At 33.1% G+C, this 24,947-nt stretch overlaps 1 protein-coding gene across 3 annotated transcripts in view; it reads right to left on the bottom strand.

Moving 5' to 3' along the window:
* The window catches only part of LOC114346117 (E3 ubiquitin-protein ligase RNF19A-like), a 500,767-nt gene that overhangs the window by 408,520 nt on the left and 67,300 nt on the right, over positions 1-24,947 (bottom strand). The window contains exon 2 of one of the 3 annotated variants that reach the window (XM_028296914.2): positions 5,747-5,793. The exons of the other annotated variants lie outside the window; for them this stretch is intronic. The gene's annotated coding sequence lies outside the window, so the exon portion shown is untranslated. The remainder of the gene's footprint in view (positions 1-5,746; positions 5,794-24,947) is intronic. 3 annotated transcript variants of the gene reach the window in all.

The raw sequence follows: 24,947 nt of genomic DNA, 5'->3' as shown, positions 1-24,947 counted from the left end.
CATCCATGGCTTCATACAATTTAATATTTGTCCTTATTTCGTTGCATATAGGTCGTCGTCGAGATTTCCGTCCAGCATTTTCAACTTCAGATTTCGTAACTATGGATTTTTACGGGGTTGGGTAGTTAACCCAACGCCAAACCCCCTTTTCGGAGGGCCATTTCACCCGCTCTCGTCAGTTCCCGACCCAACTTTCCACCCGGGCTTGGATACCGGATCTCTAGGTTGGGTTGCTCGGTTAAGAGGGGACACCAACGTGAAGGTGAGAGTCGGATTTGAGTAGAAGAGGCTAATTGGAGTAAACTGGAATCAACTCCATGTTTTCGCATTCTACCCCTTTATCCCCCAAAAAAATTTTTAACCTAAATAACAAAATAAGTACTTTTTTTATAAAAATATAACCAACCTAACAATAACAATTCTAAATAATTAAATTAAAATTAAAGTCATTTTAAAAAATATTTTTTTATAAGAAAACCAACTGAAAAATTTATTCTAAATAATGAAATTAAAATTAAAGTCATTTTAAAAAAATATTTTTTTATAAGAAAACCAACTGAAAAATTTATTCTAAATAATTAAATTAAAATTAAAGGCAAAAACAATTCTAAACAAGTAAATGTTCTAACAAACCACCCTCTTGCAGTGAACAAAAACCGAATCGATCATACAATGAAGATCTCATTGCATTCAGCTGATCTGGCTCTACCTCACTGCAGAGCTGAACAATTTTTTGTTGTAATTCTGCTAAAGTGGTCGCTCGTTCAAATTCATGCTGATATATTTTGGATTTTAGCATACCCCAGAAATAAAAATCTAAAGGTGCTAAGTCTGGTGATCTAGGGGGCCATTCTATTGTCCCTCGAGTAGAAATTAATCGTCCCGGGAATGTTTGTTCCAAATAATTTCTGACTGCTGCTGAATTGTGTGCTGGGCAACCATCCTGTTGAAACCAGACATCGTCGAAGTTGGGCGCGACGTTTCGAATTGCGGGAATAATCTGATTTTGCAATAATTCTAGGTACTTACGTCCATTCAGATTTCCCATAATAAAAAATGGACCAATTATATGATCGCTATAAAGTCCAGTCCACACATTTAATTTTTTTTGGGTATTGTGTTCGCACAGCAATAATCAATCGTTTATTTTTCCTAGACCAATAGCGGACGACAGATGGATTATGACGTCTGTGGATGGTGAATGAAGATTCATCGGTAAACATAATATTTTTTAAAAAGTTATTGTCGACATTCGACTTCTCAATCATAGCTTGACAAAATTGCATACGTTTAAAATGATCGTCTGGGAAAAGTTCTTGTGTGGTTTGCACTTTATAGCACTTGTATCCATTTCGCTTTAAAATGTTCCTTACAGTGCTCTCCTTTAGGTCAACTTCGTCGGCAATTTGTCTGCTCGAACAAGGCTTTTCTTCAGCAGCTAAGCAGACTTGCATTTCGCGAGCTTCGCGTTCGACAGAAATTACTTTCGGTCGTGATTGATTCGCAGGACGACATTTTCTACAGTTATTTATGCAACCAAAATTTTCGAAATGTTTAATTATTGACCGAACTGTTTTTTTTTTGTTGGAATTGGGCGATTTTCAAAATCACCAATAAATAAATGTATTATTGTCAGAATAGAATGTCCCACATAATACCATTTTATCATTTGGATCTTTTCTTCTCGTTTATAAAAGTTTGGCATGTTAATTATTATTTTTTAATTTTCAACCTTATGTGACAACAGCTTGTAAATGTAAACAATAGAACCTGAAATCTGAAATTCGACCTGTTGAACGCGAAAATATGAAAAATAGAAGCAAATCATAAGCCCCGCCTAGCCTTTTAGGGAAATGAGGGGAATATTGCTGTCTGTCTAGTAAAGTTGCGCTGTTGTCACTCATCAATTTGTAAAGTCAGTGTTCTGTGTTAATTAATCAAGTAATTGATGGAATCGTTTAAAAAATACAATTAGGTACATCACTACTTCATTTAAGTTTTGTTGGGACAATATTAATTTTCATTCGACAGTAAACTGTAACGAATTTAAATATTATTTTACATTCAATATCCGTCTAATATTTTAGAAGGAATGATATAACAGAAATATAGCAACACTGTCGAATTGTCAGACTCGTTAGTTGACTGGAGTGGGGAGACTATCCACAACATGAGTGGATTGTGTCTCACTCGCATTCAAACAATTAAGTATTATCTTTGTTCCACACACTGAATAATCCATAGGGTAGTTAAAAAAGTGCCGAATCTCGGATATATATCATATATCCGATATTTTGATATTTATATAAATATCATGGATATTTTGTGCCCTGCTTTTGGACGCACCTTATGCACTTTTACGCATCCCGACGTCATCCCGAACAGAATTCAAAAAGTTGTAAGTCGATAGGTAATGTATTTAAAAATCGATTTATTCCGGTGTTTTTTGTTTTAAATTCCCTGGTCTATTTGTGCCATCACATCAGCAACCTAAAGGCGTCTCTTAAAGTGTAAAATTCTTTAAAAACCAGTCATTTTTTTAGAAACTATAAACTTCCTTTTGCTATACATACATATACTGAAATACATTATACAATATTATTATAGCTCATCTATTTTGAAATGTAACAGAGAAACTGATGGAAAAGTTTCTGATACTGTGTAATAATAATATTTTAATCATAGAGGCGTCCATTTTAATTGATTTGTTATGAAACGACCGACGATATCTAATAATATTTTGCAAACAATAGTAAACGAAATGTACCGTATTAGCTATTATTTATTTACTGTTACATTTCTAACAACTAACATCGTGCAAGGATTTCAAACAATGTCGAAATAGTAAAAATATTTTTGTGATACAGACACCATATTGTTTATTCGTTAAATAATATTTTATCGCCAACCGTCTTAAAGTCATTTATTATTGTATTCATTGTGGCAATAAAGTGGCCCCATCCTAGGATAAACCAGGATGAAAATGGCCTCCGTCCTAGGACCCTAATTAGATGAGAAAATGTAAAAATAAAATATTAGATGGAACAAAAGTTACAAAAATAAAGAACCCTTTTTAGAGAATCTAGAGTACATTTTAGGGAATTTTAGAATCGTCGTTCATATCTTACTTGCGAAGAAATAAAAACATTAAAAATGTATGCCTTTTTATATACAATATTTACGGGAAAAAGTACCATTATCTATCGTTTTTACGTGGCAAAATAATCAGTCTTTTTGACACGTTACAGTACAACAATCCGAAATAAATGGATTCTGAAAGACCACAACAATTTTCTTATGCGTTATGATTTTTATAAGAATTTATACAGATAAAACGAAATTATTAACAAAAAAAAATTTTTTTAAATTCAAATTTAAACACACATCATCTATTTCTACAGCAACATTTTATTAAGTCATATTTTGGCCGCTATAACCAAATCCTAATCTATACCCCAATAATTATAACGGACCCTATATATTTTTGGGAATAAACCACAAATTGCAGAATAAACTGTTTGGTATAAGATGTACGAGAGTTAATTAAAACATCTAGATGTGGAGATTGAAGAAGTCTAAAAATAACGCCTATTTTAATGCCTCAATTTGGGACCTATTCCTATACAGATAATTGAAAAAAAAAGCTTGAGACGAAGATGAAATCACTTTAGATTTTGTGAAAAAACAATAAACGTTTGTATATGTTTGTGGTGTGTGTTTCCGTGTATGAAAAATGTTTTATGATGTTTTAAGTTTTAATGATAAAACATTAGTCGGAGAGATAGAAGCGGATTTTGTGCGTGATAAGTAATATGGAAAAACTATACGGGGATATGTTGAATTAGTTGTGTACATGACTTTCACCAACGGCCGGAAACCAGAGTTGGGGCCGAGGGTAGTTATAAGGGGTCAAAGTCGCGGATTTTATTATTTTTTTTATGACGCTCATGATCGAGATAGTGCACCAAAATTTGGGAATACGTAGGTCATGACGTACCTAAGTAAAATCTCTAGGGGCTCAACGCTGCGTGGCCGACAAAGGGGTGGGGGTAGGGGTGAATATAAAAAATATAAGGGGTTTTTTGCGACGTTCGTGATTGAGATAGTGGACCAAAATTTGGGAATAAGTAGATCATGACATTACTAAGTAAAATCCCCAGAGCCGGAAACCAGAGTTGGGGATGAGGGTAGTTATAATGGGTCAAAGTCGCCGTTTTTATTATTTTTTTTTGTGACGCTCATGATCGAGAGAGTGCACCAAAATTTGGCAATAAGTAGGTCATGACGTAACTAAGTAAAATCTCCAGGGGTAGCACGCTGCGTGGCCGACAAAGGGGTGGGGCAGGGGTAAATACAAAAAATATAAGGGTTTTTTTTGCGACGTTCGTGATTGAGAGAGTACACCAAAATTTGGGAATAAGTAGACCATGGCATAACTAAGTAAAATCCTCAGAGTCGGAAACCAGAGTTGGGCATGAGGGTAGTTATAAGGGGTCAAAATCGCCGTTTTTATTATTTTTTTTTTGTGACGCTCATGATCGAGATAGTGCACCAAAATTTGGGAATAAGTAGGTCATGAGGTAACTAAGTACAATCTCCAGGAGTGGAACGCTGCGTGGCCGGCAAAGGGGTGGGGGTAGGTGTGAATATAAAAAATATAAGGGGTTTTTTGCGACGTGCTAGATTGAGATAGTTCACCAAAATTTGGGAATAAGTAGACCATGACTTACCTAAGTAAAATCCCCAGAACCGAAAACCAGAGTTGGGGATGGGGGTAGTTTTAAGGGGTCAAAATCGCAGTGTGTATTTTTTTTTGTGACCCGGCACAACATTTGTCCCCCACGCAGCGTTCCGCCCCTGGAGATTTTACTTAGTAATGTTATGATTTACTTATTCCCAAATTTTGGTGCACTATCTCGATCACGAACGGCAAAAAAAAACCCCATATATTTTTATACTCACCCCTGCCTACCACCCCTTTGTACCCAAGCAGCGTTCCGCCCCTGAAGATTTTACTTAGTTACGCCATAACCTACTTACTCCCAAATTTTGGTGCACTATCTCCATCATGAGCGCCACAAAAAAAATAATAAAAACCGCGACTTTTACCCCTTATAACTACCCTCGTCCGCCACTCTGGTTTCCGCCTCTGGGGATATTACTTAGTTATGTCATGGTCTACTTATTCCCAAATTTTGGCGCGCTATCTCGATCATGAGCGTCACAAAAAAAATAATAAATAACGGAACTTTGACCCCTTATAACTTCCCCATTCTGGTTTCCGGCTCTGGGGATTTTAATTATCTATGTCATGGTCTACTTATACCCAAATTTGGTGTACTCTCTCAATCACGAACGTCGCAAAAAACCCCTTATATTTTTTATATTCACCCCTACCCCCACCCCTTTGTCGGCCACGCAGCGTTGAGCCCCTAGAGATTTTACTTAGGTACGTCATGACCTACGTATTCCCAAATTTTGGTGCACTATCTCGATCATGAGCGTCATAAAAAAAATAATAAATTCCGCGACTTTGACCCCTTATAACTACCCTCGGCCCCAACTCTGGTTTCCGGCCGTTGGTGAAAGTCATTTACACAACTAATTCAACATATCCCCGTACAGTTTTTTCATATTACTTATCACGCACAAAATCCGCTCCCAGCTCTTAGACTACATGCTTCATTTACAAATTTAAAAACAATTTTCATAAAAAAAATTTATGATTTTTAAAAATAAACCTTACCTAATCTGAAATATACTTTGCAAACAACAGGAAGATATAAACAATACCTGAAAAAAAGAAAAGTTTATTAATAAATGTGTAAAAATAAGTTGATAAGCAGAAATCAAGACATAGTTAATAGTCCTTAAACCCACCATTTAAAAATAAAAATTTAATAGTCCTCAAGCCCGTTCATGCTATTCATGTCGAGTCAGACAACTTTTCTATTTCGGAAAATTTTCGGGAGGGGGGCGTTTCGTAAATATAGAAGTTTCTAAACATTGGTCAGTCCGACAACTGGAGTACCGTTTTTTTATCAAACAATCCTCCAAAAACATCATCATTTTTATCATTTATGACTCCATAGAGGGGAGCGCACGCATCATAAAGTCATAATATTTATACCGGTATAGCTCATTTTTGCAGGATTGTTTATTAAAAATATTTACAATTAACTGGTAATATTGTCCAACAAATTTTTAAGGGTATCTACTCCAGTTGTCGGTCGTACCAAAGTTTAGAAACCTCTATATTTACGAAACGTCCCCCTCCCGAAAATTTTTCGAAATAGAAAAATTGTCTGACTCCACATAAATATCTGAATAAACGAAGTCTTATGAGGGAGGTAATATTTCTTTAAATGGTGGGTCCAAGACCTATAAAATTAATTGGAAGTATTTCAAATATTTTTCAATAACTAAATTTTTCTGTAAGGCTAAGCAAAACCAGAAAAGCGAATAAGGAATACTAATACACATGAACTATTTGCTGCGGTATTCACCGTTGCTATATTACTATATCCTACGTCGTACGAATTATATTTAAAAAAAAACTCGTTTGTTTGTATGGAAATTATATTCATAGAGATAGCTTATACGGGCCACGATTTCATCAAAAATAAAAAACGATATGCAAAATAATGTACAGAGAAATCAAGGACATTTAAAGTACGTAGAGGGCTAAGGCAACGGGCCGCTGTCATACAACATTATTGAACCTGACCTCAAAATTATTTAATGATAAAGCAGGAAAACAGACATTGATGGAAAAATATATTACAAGAAACAAGTTGTTGCTTTTGCTGACGATATTGTATTTATAACGCGATTCGAGATCAAAAGTAGACAGAAAAAAGACAATACCTAGAAAAACAAAGACAATAATAATATACAAGGTATGGTAGTAAAACATGGGTTGTAAAGCAGAACAATATACAAAGATTGGAAAGAAAAAAATGCAGACAAAAATAACGACTACAAGTACATAAGATTGAATAGAAAGATGTCAAATTATACCTATATCAGCCGAGCATACTTATTACGTCGGTCAATAAGTCCCGGCAAATACTATTGACTGTATCAAATAATTTTCACCCCCGAGAAGGGGCGGTATCCACCCTCAGGGTAAAGGCGCAAGGTGGTACCATGTCACCTTTGTTTCTTGAGGTATCCTCTAACCACTGACCAATTTTCGTGAAAATCGATGAAGGTTCACCGAAATTGAAGATAATCGTTGATTTTTACCTTCAGTGACTGCACTATACAAAATAAATTGCAATTTACTGATCTAAGTGCGCGTAATTTGGAAGCTTATAAATTATTAAATGATATGTAGCCGCCAAATAATTAATTTAATGCATTTAAGTACAACTTCCTCTTAAGCCGGGAAGATAGGGTGGTTTTCTTGCGAAGGGGTTGTAGCTCAATAATCGAAATGCACGTGATTTAATAGTTTATTCTTAGAGTATATACGCTATAAGAATTATATCCGCAATACGATATAAGTTTTCTCAGCATTTTTCTCTTAAGTTAAATCAATTAAAGGGTTGTTTGGGGGTGAAGGGGATGAGCTCAAAAATCGAAACTATATAATTTCAAGAGCTCATAAATAGCTCGTAATTCTGCCGCAAAAACCGATTCAATATTCCTATTTTTAAGTAGTGGGGGGGCTGACTCAGCCCCCCCCCACTAAAGTATTAAATTCCTGCTCAGTGGAACGAGCTCAAAATTTTTAGTTTGCGGAATATGAAAGCTCATAAAAAGCTCATAAATCAGGGCTATTTGTTTTTTAATTTTTGCAAGTGGGGGGGGGGCAGCTCAACACGGGTAAAATAATGAACAAACAATAGAAATAAGGGGCAGAATAAAAATAACAAGAAATGCGTTTACAAAACTGAAAACAATTCTCTGCAATAACGATTAGAACTGAGAGTAAGAGCTTTGAGATGCTACGTGTTTTCGATACTGCAATATGGACTTCAAAGCTGAACATTAAAGCAAGAGCACATAAATAAGGGAACATCCATAAACTACGTCGTAAAAATTTTGGAGTTTTTAATACCTTCCCCCCTTCCGTCGAAAAGCGTCGTTTACAGTTTACCTCCCCCTCTACCGACGTCGCAATTGCAACTCATGGTCCCCTTTTTAGTGATTTTTTTTAATTCCATGTTATTTTTGGATTTTTTAAAGTTAGCTCTCAAAGTTTATTTACGAATGTATCCAAATCAGTATTACTATGTAGCTCATTAATATCCGCGTACTTTTTTCTCTCAATTCACTGTACTAGTTCACTGTAATTAGTTTTATTGGGACAAAAGACAACACTTTTATCAGAGTTCCTATGCTTTCTTAACTGCATCATATAAATTTGATACTTATTTTGTTTTGATTTCAATGCCATTTCTTTTATGAAGTATAAAAATACAATGTACTAACTACTAAATAGAATAGAATATTTTATTTCTATTCATTCTTGTAGAATTGTTTCACAAAGAGGACAGAGTATTCAGTAAATAAATGAACAGTTAAATATTTATTGCTTCCAGACGTTGTTCTGTATAGGAGCGTTTGTTTAAAGACGTAGAACAATGTTTTATTGTTTGATTTGTTATTCTGAACAAAACTGCTAGCAATATTATTAAGGCAGTGAGTGATAAAAACGAAATGAAAAGTATGAGATAAAAGTAATATACTAATTCTTTTTAATTCTAAAATAGGTATATTTTTATATTCGTGAACGTCAAACGACGTCGGATGTGCATTCATCGCCCCCTCCCCCTGTCGTATATCGTCGTAATAAGCAAAGTCCCCCCTCCCCCTTTTCAACGACGTAGTTTATGGATGTTCCCTAAGCTACGCAGCGTTGCCAGACTTGGTACAATTGTACCAATTTGATACAATTAACAACCAAACTTTTGATACTAAAGTATCTTAAAGTAAAAACCTCCAATTTTGTGATATAAGAAATTTGCTTCAAATAACATTAAACAACGTTTTTTTAAGTTTTTGTACAAAATGTGTTGGGTTAGTACATTTTGTGTCACCATTTCAGTCATTCCAGTGCATTTACAAAAATTTCTCTGGCAACACTGAGCTACAGTCATTTAAAATGTGGTGTTACAGAAGGATGCTTAGAATAGCATAGACACAGAAGAAAACGAACATGGAAGTATTGCGAGAAATGGACAACGAATACGAAATATGTAATAAACACAATGAAACTAAGAAAATTACAATGTCTGGGACACCTAATGGGATCAGCGATATTAAGACTGATAATACAGGCAAAGATATGAGAAGGAAGAAGTATAGGAAGAAGGTGAGTCTCTTGGTTAAAAAATTTAAGGAATGGTTTAAATGCTGTTTCATAGAACTTTTCAGAACAGCGGTAGATATAGTGAAGATAGTGATGATGATATCCAACCTCTGATTGGGAGACGGCACGTAAAAAAGAAGAAGAAGAGGGAACAGAGCTCAAGAAAAATAAAGTGGGGGAGGAGATTCATCAGCATTATATAAAATGTACGCTTCTGTGGAAATGGCATGTTTTCCATCGAAAATCCTTTGCCTGTGGGAGATTGGCCCCTTTGAAAATATCTTGTAAAATTTCTAGTGTTTTCCACGCTGTCTTTAATTTTATGTATCTTTAGTTTCTTGCCTCCGGTTTTATATTTCTTGTTTATAGCTTTTCTTCTTCCATTTTTCCCTCCAATTAAGGTTCGTTTTCACGCTACGTCTTATTGTACGTTTTGTGTGATAGGACAAATCCTATCACACAAAACGTACAATAAGACGTAGTGTGAAAACGACCCTTTATATCGACAGATAAACCCGAATGTTTTCGAACGAATTTAACACTGTTTAAAATAAGATCTACCATTTATTTGAGAAGTAGCTACTAGGTGTGACAATAGTAATTCAATATGCCGACTGTTTGCACCACTACAGAAGGAGCACAAATAATAAAATGGTAATTTTGGGACACGCTGTACAAAAACCTATTAATTTATTTATTACAGCTTTCAAAATATAATAACACCTGTAGAAAAAACTGTATTGGTCATTACTAATCAATGTCATTTCATTTTATTTCTTTTTTATAGAACTAATTTTATTGTCACACCCACTAATTCTAAAAATAGCTAATCAAAAATATGGTTTCAAAGCTATTATTTGGAAAATATGTAACAAATGTTTTACTTTTAATTAAAAGACGTAATTTTTCGCCCATTTTAATCTTAACTGAGTATAAGTACTGTAAATATGATACTGATATTAAAATTAATTTTACTCTTACAGAACCTACGAAACAAATTCGTTTGGTGGCTCCTCCTACTAATGGTAGGGGGAGCAAAGTAAATGTGCAGTCACTCGAGCGTTATGACCTATTGGGTTGTGAAGACAAGGTACTAAAACCAAAAAAAGTTAAGTAAAGTTTTCCATTTTAGTGGGACTTTCCATTTTTTTAATTTTCCATTTCCAATAATCGTTTTTTTTTTAGATTATAGCGCCATCTATCCATAATTCGAAAAAATGTCTCGAATAAAAGTTGCTTATTTTTACGGAAGGATTCCAAATCTGCAATAAAAAATGGAGGCTCCCATTTAAGATTTTAAAGTAACCCCCACCCCTCTCCGTGGAAGTCGTGTTTGGTATCATTCGACAGATTTTTGAAAAATATTGAGTACGTATTTTTTAGTTTTTCGAACTGTCATTCATTTCGCGAAATATTCGCTTTTTTCTTGTGAAACTTTGGGACTCACCCATTTCCTTACGCCCCGCTCAAATCGTCAGATTTTTTAAATATACACGGTTTTGCATGTACTTAACTTACCTTATCTTAATCTGACGATTTTGTGTTTTTCTAAGGATAGATTTTTTTTTGGGTCCCCCCTTAACGAACTCCCTGCATTAAGAGCCAATATATGGTAGAGGTACATTTTCAGGCTACAAGATTTCTCCCCATGTAATAATCTGACGCGCTCAAGTAACTGCAGAAATCCCCGCTTGGGCTTCCCTACCATAAACGAATGCGAGGTATTGTAATGCAACGTGGCCATTTAAAACAATTCGCCCAAATTTTAGTGCACTTTTTCAAATGCTAAAAAATACGACAGGGTCAAATAAAAACAATAAAGGGCCTAGCCGGGTAAGATGATAAAAAGTGCCCCCAACTCGATTCGAATTCCATATAGGTCACCGTTTAGCATATATAGTGAAACTAACTTTCTGAAATTTTTAGCCCCCTAGGTGGTCATGTGACCCCCCTAGAGCCTAATTAGGCTTTTTATGTTTTTATTTTTTATCTCAGCCGCATCGAGAACTAGCGAAAAACTTAAGAAAAAAGTTGTAAACTTTAAAAAGTTCTGTCCGAAAAAATTTTTTTTTTAATTTTTGGCGGGAAATTTAAATTTTAGAACGATTTTAAAATTTTAATTGAGTATAAAAAAATAACTAAGACATTCGTTTTCACGAAAAAAATATATAACGTGTATTTTTGCATAATATATCACCCTGAATTTTTTCAAATTTTTAAAATTGGTGAAACGCACCTTTAAAAATAAAAAACTGCATTTTTTCGGTTTTTTTTTTTTCGTTTTTTGATACAATTTTATACATATTTTTCAAAAAAGGTAATACCGTCACTAGAATAGGTAAAAAATTTAAAAATAATTGGGGTTTGCATAATAAAAATTTTTTGTAACACCATCCATTTTCAAGATACAGGGCGTTGAAGAAAACAAAATTTTACTTATTTTTTACGATTTTGCCGAAACTACTGGCAACATTGTAATAAAACTTGGCGGGTTTTAAGAGGTAGTTATTGTGCATGTTTTGACATACAATTAAGGATTTGATATTCATCATTGGCGCGCTTAGGGGTAATGGTCTGAATTTTCAAAGAAAAAAAGATAGTACGTCACTGACATATTTCAAATTAACAATCATTTTTGAATTCCTCATTCAATTTGTGATAAAAAAACTATCTTATCATTTTTTCATACGTGGCGCCGTTTTGCTGCAAAAAATAAAATATCTTAACGCTTCCAAAATATTCGAATTAGTTCTTATAATGGACGTACGAGTTTACGTATGTAGATGTAGAAACTACTAATAGTAGTTCGAATACTTTGTAAGGGTTAAGATGTTCTATTTTTTGAATAAAAATGGCGCGTCATATGAAAAAATAGGAAGATTGATTTTTTGTCTCAAATTAAACGAGGATTTCAAAAAGGATTGTTAATTTGAAATATGTCAGTGGCGTACTATCTTTTTTCTTTAAAAAGTTCAGACCATTACCCGTATACGCGCCAATGATAAATATAAAATTCTTAATTGTATTTAAAAAAATGCACAACAACTACCTCTTAAAACTCGCCAAATTTTATTACAGTGTTGCCGGTAGTTTCGGCAAAATCGTAAAAAATGTGTAAAAGTTTGTTTTTTTCAACGCTCTGTATCTTGAAAATGGATGGCATTACAAAAAATTTTTATTAAACAAATCCCAATTACTTTTCAGCTTTTACCTATTCTAGTGACCGTATTACCTTTTTTGAAAAACATGTATAAAATTGTATCAAAAAACGAAAAAAAAAAAAACCGAAAAAATGCGGTTTTTTATTTTTAAAGGTGCGTTTCACCAATTTTAAAAATTTGAAAAAATTCAGGGTGAAATATTATGCAAAAATACACGTTATATATTTTTTTCGTGAAAACGAATGTCTTAGTTATTTTTTTATTCTCATTTAAAATTTTAAAATCGTTCTAAAATTTAAATTTCCGGCCAAAAATAAAAAAAAAATTTCGTACAGAACTTTTTAAAGCTTACAAGTTTTTTATTTAAAGTTTTTCGCTAGTTCTCGATGCGGCTGAGATAAAAAATAAAAACATAAAAACCCTAATTAGGCTCTAGGTGGGTCACATGACCACCTAGGGGGCTAAAAATTTCAGAAAGTTAGTTTCACTATATATGCTAAACGGTGACCTATATGGAATTCGAATCGAGTTGGGGCACTTTTCGTCAGCTTATCCGGCTAGGCCCTTTGTCAGCAATGTTAGCCTCTCCTGGCCGATTCCTCCCTAATAAAAATTTGGGGAAGATATTTTAGGCAGGATATGTTTCTCTTATTTACTACCATTGCAAGTGGATATTCATCTTAAATTCTTTCCTATATCGTATACTTAACATAACTATTTTTAAAAACTAGAATTAATGGAACCAGTCAAGCAATACAAAAACGGAATACAGAGAAGGCCAAAATAAGAAAAAAAGAGTGTATTAAAGTAAGGCATCTACGAGTTTGACAAAAAATTAGGTGGCTAGATGACGTAGAAAACGATCTCTGGGAGTTAGTCGTAAAAGGATGACAGCCCAGACCCGAAACAATTGTTTGGAACAGGCGTGGTTCCCGGTGTTACTCAGCCTATTAGGTTTAGAAAAATCGATAGCAAGACAATATGGCACAGAGCTAGAACTACAAATTAATATACGACCATACGACGGAGATGCAAGGTGGAGAACATCAAGGAGTGGCTAAGAAAGAGAAGAGTAGAATGGAACAATCATATAAGCCGAATGACTACAAATATAGTAGTAAAGACGTCGAGAGACGGTTCCCCAATTAGACCAGGGCGCATCTATAAAAATATTAGTACATTTGGACGTTGAGAGGTGACTCAAATTTTTTTGCAGAAATTGCTTGAAAATAAATCAAATAATAATATTTGAGTCATCCTCCGTCTCAAAAAGGTCCGGAACATTGTTTAAATAATCAAAATGTCAAAAAATTAAGGAAAAATTCGATCTTCTTCTTGGGTTTTTGATTATAACTTTAAAAGTATTCATTTTCGAGAAAAGTTGTACTGACATAAAAGTTGCGTAATTAAATTTCCTACAATATAGAATTGGTTAAAAATTTAAAAAATAGTCACCCTTGTTGCAAAATAACAATAATTGTGAAAAAAACATACAAAAACAAGTATTCGCATTATACGTTTTTCAACCATTTATGCTAGACTTAGGACCTTCATATTTCACCCTGAAAAACTATATGATACAGTAAAACAATACTGTATATTTCCTTAAGATCGGTTCAATAGATTTTGCAAAATAAATTTTGCAATCCAGCTTTCGTAAAAAAAAATCATTTTTTCAAAATGTTACAGGACTGAAAATAAAGCAGATAGCAAGTTGAAATTTTTTTTGCGTATAGAAGTGTACTGTACCTTTCATTTGCAATTTTGCTACGCGCAGGACAGCGGATAGTTTGTTTTGATTGGGCATTCCAATGACCTTTGATAATGATTGATACATTTTAATTTTTATTACATTTCGATATAAATAAATAAATTGTTTATTGCAAAATAAAAACACATACTCTATCCTTTGAAATAACACTTTTATTAGCAAAAACTTTCTTTGTTAATTAAAAGTTTATTATTTTTAAACATATGCAACAATATTTCACAAACAATAATAAAATTAGTTTGATTTTTGTGGAATTAAAATATTAAAATACAACAAAATATAGAGTAAGAACATAATATATTAGATAAAGATTGGAAGAAATTTTGGTGGGAATCAACTTGTGTGCATCGAACATCGCTGTCCTGCGCGTAGCACCAAAAATTATTGTTTATTTCAAAAATTTTCTGACGCCGTGGTAATTAATCGATTTTAATTTTGAAAATTGCAAATGAAAGGTACAGTACACTTCTATAAGCAAAAAAAAATTCAACTTGCTATCTGCTTTATTTTCAGTCCTGTAACATTTTGAAAAAATGAATTTTTTTTGCGAAAGCTGGATTGCAAAATTTATTTTGCAAAATCTATTGAACCCATCTTAATGAAATTTACAGTATTGTTTTACTGTATCATAAAGTTTTTCTGGGTGAAATATGAAGGTCCTAAGTGTAGCATAAATGGTTGAAAAACGTAAAATGCGAATACTTGTTTTTGTATGGTTTTTTCGCAATTATTGCTATTTTGCAACTAGGGTGACTATTTTTTAAATTTTTAACAAATTCTATATTATAGGAAATTTAATTACGCAACTTTTATGTCAGTACAACTTTTCTCGGAAATGAATACTTTTAAAGTTATAATCAAGAAACGAAGAAAAAAATCGAATTTTTCCCTTCAATTTTTGACATTTTGATTATTTAAACAATGTTCCGGACCTTTTTGAGAGGGAGGAGAACTCAAATATTATTATTTGATTTATTTTCAAGCAATTTCTGCAAAAAAATTTGAGTCACCTCTCAACGTCCGTCTCAAAACAGATGCGCTCTGGACTAAATATGAAGACGATCAGTAGGAAAGCCACGAAAACAATGTAACGACAATTTACTGAAGGCACATTGAAAAACGGAGTCATGTCTACACAAAAACAAGAAGAAGAAGTTGTGATATAAAGAGGAAGCTGAATATGTAACTGTGTAACAAAACTAAAGCTTTTTAGTAGATAGATATAATGGACTTTAATGTGGTTGGTTGGTTGGTTTATTCTGAATGCACTGCCTTCTTTTTACATACATACTCTGCACTGTAGTTGGAAAAATAAACTTCAGTTTTAGCATTGATTAAAACTGTGTAGGATATTAATCAATGGTTATAGGTTATAATAAAATCAACATATAGTATGATCAAATTGATCCAAATAATGGCCTAACCCAGACATCCAAGGTAAGAGTTTTCCTTCAACACCAAATTGTTCTATATGGTCCACATATTGTTTAATAAAAAGTCACACCATTTTGAGCGTCGGGTTTGGGGGGGAGAGGGGGTAGAAATCGGTAAATTCGTAGTTTTTAGGTTTTTCGTCAATATTTCTAAAACTATGCGGTTTAGCATGAACAACCTTGTATACAAAAATGTTCTACATTAAATTTGAAATAAAAAAGGCCCTATGCATAATCCTTCTAAAATTAACGGTTTTAAAGTTTCGGAGGTAGTATAGTATAATTGGTCCAAAAAAGGCCTAACCCAGACATCCAAGGTAAAAGTTTTCCTTCAACACCAAATTGTTCTATATGGTCCACATATTGTTTAGTAAAAAGTAACACCATTTTGAGCGTCCGGTTTGGGGGGGAGATGGGGGAGAAGTCGGTAAATTAGTAGTTTTTTTACATTTTTCGTCAATATTTCTAAAATTAAGCTTAAGCGTAAACAATGTTCTATACAAAAATGTTCAACATAAAATTTTAAACAAAAAAGGTCAGATACATAATTGTTATAAAATCAACGGTTCCAGAGTTACGGAGGGTGAAAAGTTGAGGTTTTCGATACTTTTTATATTATTTGGGCAATTAATGATGATTTTGGGTGGCGAGGTTGACGTATCTTCAAGGGCTTATCATTAACGTACCATCGACCACTGAAATAGCAAATTTTATTTACAAAACCCAATCCTGTTAAAGAAAATTTCTATAAATTGCCCAAAGAATATAAAAAGTATCGAAAACCTCCACTTTTTACCCTTCGTAAGTCTGGAACCGTTGATTCTATAACAATTATGTATAGGAACTTTTTTGTTTTAAATTCCATGTAGAACATTTTTGTATATAACATTGTTTACGCTGAAGTATAGTTTTAGAAATATTGACGAAAACGTTAAAAAACCACTAATTTACCGACTTTTCCCCATCTCCCCCCCCCAAACCGGACGCTCAAAATGGTGTAACTTTTTACTGAACAATATGTGGACCATATAGAACAATTTGGTGTTGAAGGAAAACTTTTACTTTGGATGTCTGGGTTAGGCCTTTTTTGGACCAATTATACTAATGGTACTATCTCCATAACTTTGGAACCGTTCATTTTAGAAGGATTATGGATAGGGCCTTTTTTATTTCAAATTTAATGTAGAACATTTTTGTATAGAAGGTTGTTCATGCTAAACCGCTTAGTTTTAGAAATATTGACGAAAAACCTAGAAAACTACGAATTTACCGATTTCTCCTCCCTCTCCCCCCCCCCCAAACCCGACGCTTAAAATGGTGTGACTTTTTCTGAACATTATGTGGACCATATAGAACAATTTGGTGTTGGAGGATAACTTTCACTTTGGATGTCTGGGTTTGGGTCTAGTTATACCATACTAATACTACTTATAAAATCGCAATCAAAATCCCGCACTATGCAAGCGATTACGAAGGCACGGTTTGATGACAAATCTCTATTTCGAGAAGGTGACGACTAACAAGCCTTAAAGTATCTACTTGGAATAAATAAGTCAAGGAAGTAGGGGCGACATTGAAAATTAAAATGTTTTCCACAAAAAAAATAAGACATTTCTTGGGCGACATCATTACCATGCAGTTCTTGTATGAGGTTCTTAAAAGACCAACACATTCTACGAACTACCATTTAAAACCAGTACCAAGTACGCTCTTTAACGACAGTAATTCAAGTAAAAATAGGAGTTCACAAAAACCATTAGTATCATTATTTAATATTATCAACTTTGGAATGTTCATTGAATCTTGAACTTTCTTTTTGTTTTCATAGATTTGAAGTGGTTGTTGATGAGTGGTTTAATAATTCAAGTGTTTTCAAAAGAGGGAAATTAGCAAGGTTAATAAACCTTTCTTGTTATTCATTATGCGTCAATATACCTGAGATAATTTTTCGAAACTCATTGTAATTTAAACTAAAGGGGCAAACACGACAACTAAAGCAAAACACTTGATAAATAATATAAAGTCTGATTGTGTGGCTGAAGCTTAAAATTTTGTATTTATTTGTAAGACAAAATAATTACTAATTATGGAGAAAGAACACAAATTAAAATATACCCGAACGCAATAAGAGGAAGAGAAAAGCAAAAGATATTGTTTAAAACATAAAATGCTGAAATGGTTTTGGTCATGTCCAAATGACCAATTCACTGCAGGTCATCGTTTCCAAGTCCTACAGCAATTACCTCAAAATTACATGAAAATCTTGCTGTTGAGCTCTTTTTTAGGTTAAGAAACATATTATGATAATCGCTGTTAACCAAATTTGGACAAAAAGACATAAATTCAAAGCCAAATTAACGAATTTTGTGCATTGCAATCGCAAATTTTTTATGAATGATTGTGTCGCGCGTGCTTTTTGGTAGCAGAAAACCATTATGTGTTTATTGCTTTAACTTTGATTTCAGGAGTAGAAAGGAAGTACAGGTGTCGCCCACAACTAAAAAATAGCACAAATAATCCTTCGGATTTGTGGCGGAAAGAGTCCAAGTCGCGGGGAACTCTCAAACCAATACCTTTTGCAACGTCCAATGTGAGCAACCGCGGCATCCTAAGAGCCGAATAATTTTTAAACTTCAATTTTTCAAATGAGGAAAAAATTCTACATATACCTACCTACTACCATTTTTAGCACCAACTATAGATCGTTCGAATTCGATGCGAAGTTCAACCACGTTTTTATCCCTTATGCTTTTTGTGTACTGAAACTGGACATTTCGATGTAATATAAGGTTCGAATTGTTTAATGTCCTGTGCCCATTTCTTCTCGATGATAAATAAATTTTTGAAGTCGTGGAGTAAAAAATATGGTTTTATTGACAGCTACTGAATTATGACATTACAGGCGTTGGCTAGGTAAAATTTAATAATAGACTGCTAGAAGAGGACTAATCTGTAAAAAAACCTGTATTTTTGGATGTGAGAGGTGGCATTCGAATTTTTGCAGATAAAGTTAGGTGACACCTTCAGTAATAATAATTGACTTATGCTCCTTCTCAAATATGCCCGGAACATTAATAAAAAAATTAAAATATTTAAAAATTTCGAAAAACATCGATTTTTTTCTTCTTTCTTTGCTTATAACTTTAAAACGGTTCGTTCTGGAACAAAGTCGTAGAGAAATAAAATAAAGATAATTGAATTTTGTATGATATACGACTGGTCAAAAATGTCTTAAGGTATTACGTTTTCTGCAATACATATAGCAATAAATACAAAATAAGGGGGCAAAATACGCCTGTTGTTATTCAATGTTTCTTAACCACTTTGGTGGCACTTAGAAAATTAGTAATTCGCTTAGAAAATTCTTATAACCTACTTAATAGTCCTGTCGCCAGGGGGGGTACAACGGCCTCGTTAATTCAGATGGACTTACTCAAGTTTTTTTTATGTATTTTGACCCGTAGAACACGAATTTTTTGGGTAACAGTTGATCCGGATGTCGATAAGATTGTTATAGACCAAGAACTTGAGGAATCAAATAACAGCAATTTTTGGCAAAACAAAACAATATTTTGTATTTTTTGGGCCATTTTAAGTAAAAAATATTTGTACAAGTTTTTTCGTAGGATGCACAGTTTTCGAGATAAACGCGGTTGAACTTTAAAAAAATCGAAAAATTGCAATTTTTGAACCCGAATAACTTTTGATTAAAAAATAAAATAGCAAGTCTGCTTACCGCATTTGAAAGTTTAAGTCAAATTATATCGGTTTTGATTATTTGCATTGGTAAAAATTTATTTTTTTATTGTTTAACAAAGCTATAAACACGTAGGGTTTCCCGTGCTTTTACATGCGTTTTAACGCATGTAACGTAGAAATAGTCTTGATTGCACTAGTACCTATTCTACCTACTCGTTCGATTTTAAATGAGAAATCATAGAAACATCACTCACGCACTAGTTGTTTGTAGCTTTGTTTAACAATAACACAATAAATTTTTAGCAATGCAAATAATCAAAACCGACATAATTTGACTTGAACTTTCAAAGGCGCTAAGCAGAATTGCTATTTTATTTTTTAATCAAAAGTTATTCGGGTTTAAAAATTGCAGTTTTTCGATTTTTTGAAAGTTCAACCGCGTTTATCTCGAAAACTGTGCATCCTACTAAAAAACTTGTAGAAATATTTTTTGCTTAAAATGACCCAAAAAATAGAAAATATTGTTTTGTTTTGCCAAAAATCGCTGTTATTTGATTCCTCAAGTTCTTGGTCTATAACAATCTTATCGACATCCGGATCAACTGTTACCCAAAAAATTCGTGTTCTACGGGTCAAAATACATAAAAAAAACTTGGGTAAGTCCATCTGAATTAACGAGGCCGTTGTACCCCCCCTGGCGACAGGACTATAAATGGTCTACCAAATTTCATTAAAATCGACCTAATAGATTTTGCATAATAAATTTGCAATGTAAATGTTTTTAAAAAAGTTCAAATTTTTTAAAATCTTTCTGAACAAAAAGTAGACCATTTAGAAGTTGGCTAATTTTTTTACATATAAAGAGGTGCTCTACCTATCTAATACACTTTACAAAATTAATTATTTAAGGGGCCTCAGCAATGTTTTAAAATTATAAACAATTTTTTGTAATAAACAATAAAAAAATTAATTTTTAGTAATGCAAATAATTAAAACCGGTATACTTTGACTTAAACTTTCAAATGCTGTCAGCAGAATTGATATTTTATTTTTTAATCAAAAGTTATTCTCGTTCAAAAATTGCAATTTTTCGATTTTTTGAATGTTCCACCGCGTTTTTCTCGAAAACTATGCATCCTACGAAAAAACTTTTTAAGAACTTTTTAAGAAACTTTGTAAGAACATTTGTTGCTTAGAATTACCCAAGAAATACAAAAAAAAAGATGATATATTTTGCGAAAAATCGATGTTATATAATTCCTCAAGTTCTTTGTTTATAACAATCTTATCGACATCCGGATCAACTGTTACCCAAAAAATTCGTGTTCTACGGGTCAAAATACATAAAAAAACTTTGGGTAAGTCCATCTAAATAAAGGAGCCCGTAGCACCCCCTCCTGGATACAGCACTAATTTGTTTATAAGCCAAAAAATTGTTTATAACTTTAAAACATTGCTGAGGCTGCTTAAATAATCCGATTTCAATTCTGTAAAGTGCATTAGGTAGGTAGAGTGCTTCTTTATATGTAAAAAAATTGACATATCTAGTTTTTGTTCTAGTTTTTGTTTTGCAAGATTTTAAAAAATTTTAATTTTTTTAAAAAAGTTTAGATTGTAAAATTATTATGCAAAATCAAGTAGGTAAGTCAATTGTAATAAAATTTGGTGGACGGTTTTAGCACATTACAAAAATTTTCTAAGCGAATTAGGAAGGTTCCAAGTGTAACCTAAGTGATGGAAAAACATTGAATAAGGACAGGCTTGTTTTGCCCCCTTATTTTATATTTATTGATATTTTGCAGCAAGGGTGTTAAATTAAGACATTTTTAACCAATCTTATCTGATAGAAAATTTAAATTATCTTTGTTTTATTCCTATACGACTTTGTTCCAAAATGAATCGTTTTAAAGTTATAAGCAAATAAAGTAGAAAAAAAAACGAAATTTTTAAAATTTTTATTTTTTTATTAATGTTCCGGGCATATTTGAGAAGGACCATAAGTCAATTATTATTAACGAAGTTATCACCTAACTTTATCCGCAAAAATCCGAATGCCACCTCTCACATCCACCTAAAAACAGATCCTTCCTACCCTCAATGACAGCTACTGATAATAATTACACTCGGCGTAACTTCAAACAATGACTTACGCACTAAAGTTGTTAATGAGGTAACTATTTTAAATAGACTGCGACTCAAAATAGTCCGAAAAGCTAGTTTATAATCTCACCAAAATGCTACGATTCACCAATAAGTTTATTGCCTTTTTGCATAGTAACAAAACTTTACACTTTGAAAGCTTACAAATACAATTAATCGAGGAAGCGAGTGCAACACTAATAAGCTCAATTAGAATTTACACTAGTTGGCAATTTATTCAGTTTTCAAGAAGTTGAATGACTCTAATTATTAAGCTATTAATCGGTATTCGTAAAATCGATTCGTAAAATAGCATAATGGAGAAAATTTTCTTGCATATGCGATTTCTTTAAAAAAAATTCAATTTTCCTAGGTAAATTCCTTAGGAAACCCACACATTTTTTTACATATTTTACTGTCCTTGATTTCATGTTCCAGTACTCTGAAAGGCATGAGGGATAAAATCATGGAAACAAAATTCATCGGGAACCCGAGGGTCTACTCTGCATCATCACAATAATGGACTTTTCAATCAAATCCGGAGTATTAGTAATTTTTGGAATCCACTATTAGGTTTGTTTATTATTTGTATATTTTAGATAAATATCTGACTTGTAGATAATTATTATTTAATCCGATGTTTTGTTATTTCTTACATATCTGCTTTAACTTGATTAATACAGTGGACTTCTCAATAATATCTGGAGCATTAGAAATTTTTGGAAATCCACTATCTACTATTTGGAAATATAAGTTTGTAGATTTTAGGTAAATATTATTCTTGTTGTTTTCGAGATAGTTATACAATGAACTCTGGTGGAGAAACTGGCAAATTATAGCCACATCCAAGCTTTAGCATAACATGAGGCATAATAAAACAGGAACGTACCACCGCCACAGAGCCTACAGCTGTAAATGTTTGTAAAATGTTCATAATACCGAAATAAGATGAGTAAACCGTGATATTTGGTTGTGAGAATACTCATGGAAGTTTTGAAAATAAACGGTAAAACGAATGCATTAAAAGAAGCGGTTTAAGACTGCTAAATTGAAGACCGCGAGACCTCTAGAATATCGAAATAATGTTACTGGATATTTGTATAAAAGTTGACGAAAAGGGTATTTCTATACTTAAATATTCGATTTCTAATTAATTATATTTGTGGTAAACAGTTGTAGAGCCTTTATATTAATTGTCAGATTTGTTTATATACCTGCACATACTTATTGAAATAGAATAATTAAGTTTGCGTTAAATTGTAGTCGAGTTCTTTAATTACTGGTATGTATTACTGCTGAGGCAGCACTACTATCTCAAAGTGAAGAGAGCTATTAACAACATAAGATATGCAAATGACACTGTGATTATGGCAAGCTCTGCTGAACAACTCCAATTACTGCTAAACAAAACAAACAGTTTCTGTGAAAAATATGGACTAAAAATGAATATAAAAAAGACCAAATACCTACATGATAATAACAAAGAAAACAAATATACAAACATACAGACAATAATGATCAAACAATAGAAATAAGGGCTAGGATAGAAATAGCAAGAAATGCATTTGTAAAAATGAAAACAATTCTCTGCAACAAAGACCTTAGATTAGAACTGAGAGTAAGAGCTATGAGATGCTACGTGTTTTCAATACTGGAATATGGACTTGAAAGCTGGACACTGAAGCAAGAACACATAAATAAGCTACAGTCCTTTGAAATGTGGTGTTACAGGCAGTCCCGGATTAAGAATCTTGAGGCCCCTAGGCAACCCAAGCTATGAGGCCCCTTAAGGTCTCCGCCTTCTCCCTCTAAAACCACCTCGGTTAACCCCTCCATCTCCATCCTGCATCTGTAGTTTTAAGTTCAATCTCTTCTCTCTGTAATGATTTACTGACAGCGTTGATGCGTTATAAAATATTACACTTAGCCTCTTGAACTGTTTCATCCTTTTGATTAGTGTTTTCAGCAAGAGAATGCACAACAGATTTAAAGACGTTGTAGCCTTTAGACAAAGCTCTTCTTGCGTCAGTCCTTGCACTCCATCTTATGCTGCTTGTTCTTTTAATGACTAGATCGTGGCGAATGGGATCGCTTAGTGAAGATTCATTTAAGCATTTGATCATAACTTTCCAACGGTAGGTAGAGGCTGAAAAAAAGTTGTACACGGACTGAACAAATTCAAAATACGACATTACTCCAACGCAACTTTCAGCAGCACTTACTCCAATTAAATTAAGCGAGTGTACAGGAAAAGGAATGTAAATTGCAAGTTAGTTAATCTTAGATAAATGAGCCTGGATACCATTATATTTGCCTAACATGTTTGCTGAATGATTGTTTCCTCATGTCGTTTACACCAATGCCCCAGTCGGTTTAAACGATTAAAACAGAATAAGAAAGATTTTCTCCAGTATCGCTAATTATGGGTATGAATGTGAGAAAACCCTCATGCACTTTACCATCAGCTGGATTTACATATCTTAATAAATAGTCAACTGGTCAATATGAGACAAATCTGGTATTGAATCGACGCTTAAGGAGTAGTATATTTGGCTTCCTTAATTTCTTTAACAATTGTATTCAAAACGTGATTTCTCATTACTTCTATTATTTCTTCCCAGATCTTTGAAGATAAGTAAGAAGGCTTTCCAGTACCGTTATTAACTGCCTAACTAGTTCCCATTATTTTCTGAACGAAGGATCTCTATATCACTTCTAAATGTTAATCCGCGAGAAGATAGAAACTTAACCACAGAGACTACTCTTTTCAGAACTAGAATCCAGTAACCTCGTTCTTGATCAAATTAAATTTCCAAAGAGTTATCAATTCGACCATAAAGGCGCTGCTTGTCGATGAGTGTTCGCCAAAAAATATACATGGAAAGCAGTAAACATTTCCATTTGAGGGAGAGTACGTTAGCCAATCTCTTTTAATTTTTGTTACACTGATATATTTTCGAAAAACCATAGATTGTGTAAAAAATCTTGTAATGCCCTCAAAATTTCTTTTTGGTGCTGAAAAACTTCCATCAAGATTTTTACATTCTGAAGAAACTTTCCCAGTCCAAAATTTCCATATTTCTTCAGTTATGGTATTCCATAATCCTATGTTGTTTCCGAATTCTGGGCCCAATTTACCTGTAACTTCAATTTCTTTAAAACAATTTCGTTTTTGGTTCTTTTCTTGAACTGGAATATAACTGCCATTGTATGTTTTTTCATCTTCTTCAGTTACGAAAGCGATGTTTCCCTCAGTTTTTTCTATTTTATCACGTGCATTTTCATTGGTTGCAGCTTCACTAGCTGTGGATTTCCGTGTGAAACCGAGTTTATGGTATTGCGCGATATTTGAATTTTTCAACATATGTGATTTATAGTTTTTATTTAATTCTAATTATTATTTTTTCGTTTTGGGGCCTACGGCC

This window comes from Diabrotica virgifera, chromosome 1 (assembly GCF_917563875.1).
Source record: "Diabrotica virgifera virgifera chromosome 1, PGI_DIABVI_V3a".
Classification (NCBI taxonomy): domain Eukaryota; kingdom Metazoa; phylum Arthropoda; class Insecta; order Coleoptera; family Chrysomelidae; genus Diabrotica; species Diabrotica virgifera.
The sequence above is the reverse complement of the archived record's forward strand: the minus strand, read 5'-3'. Positions and strand labels throughout refer to the sequence as shown.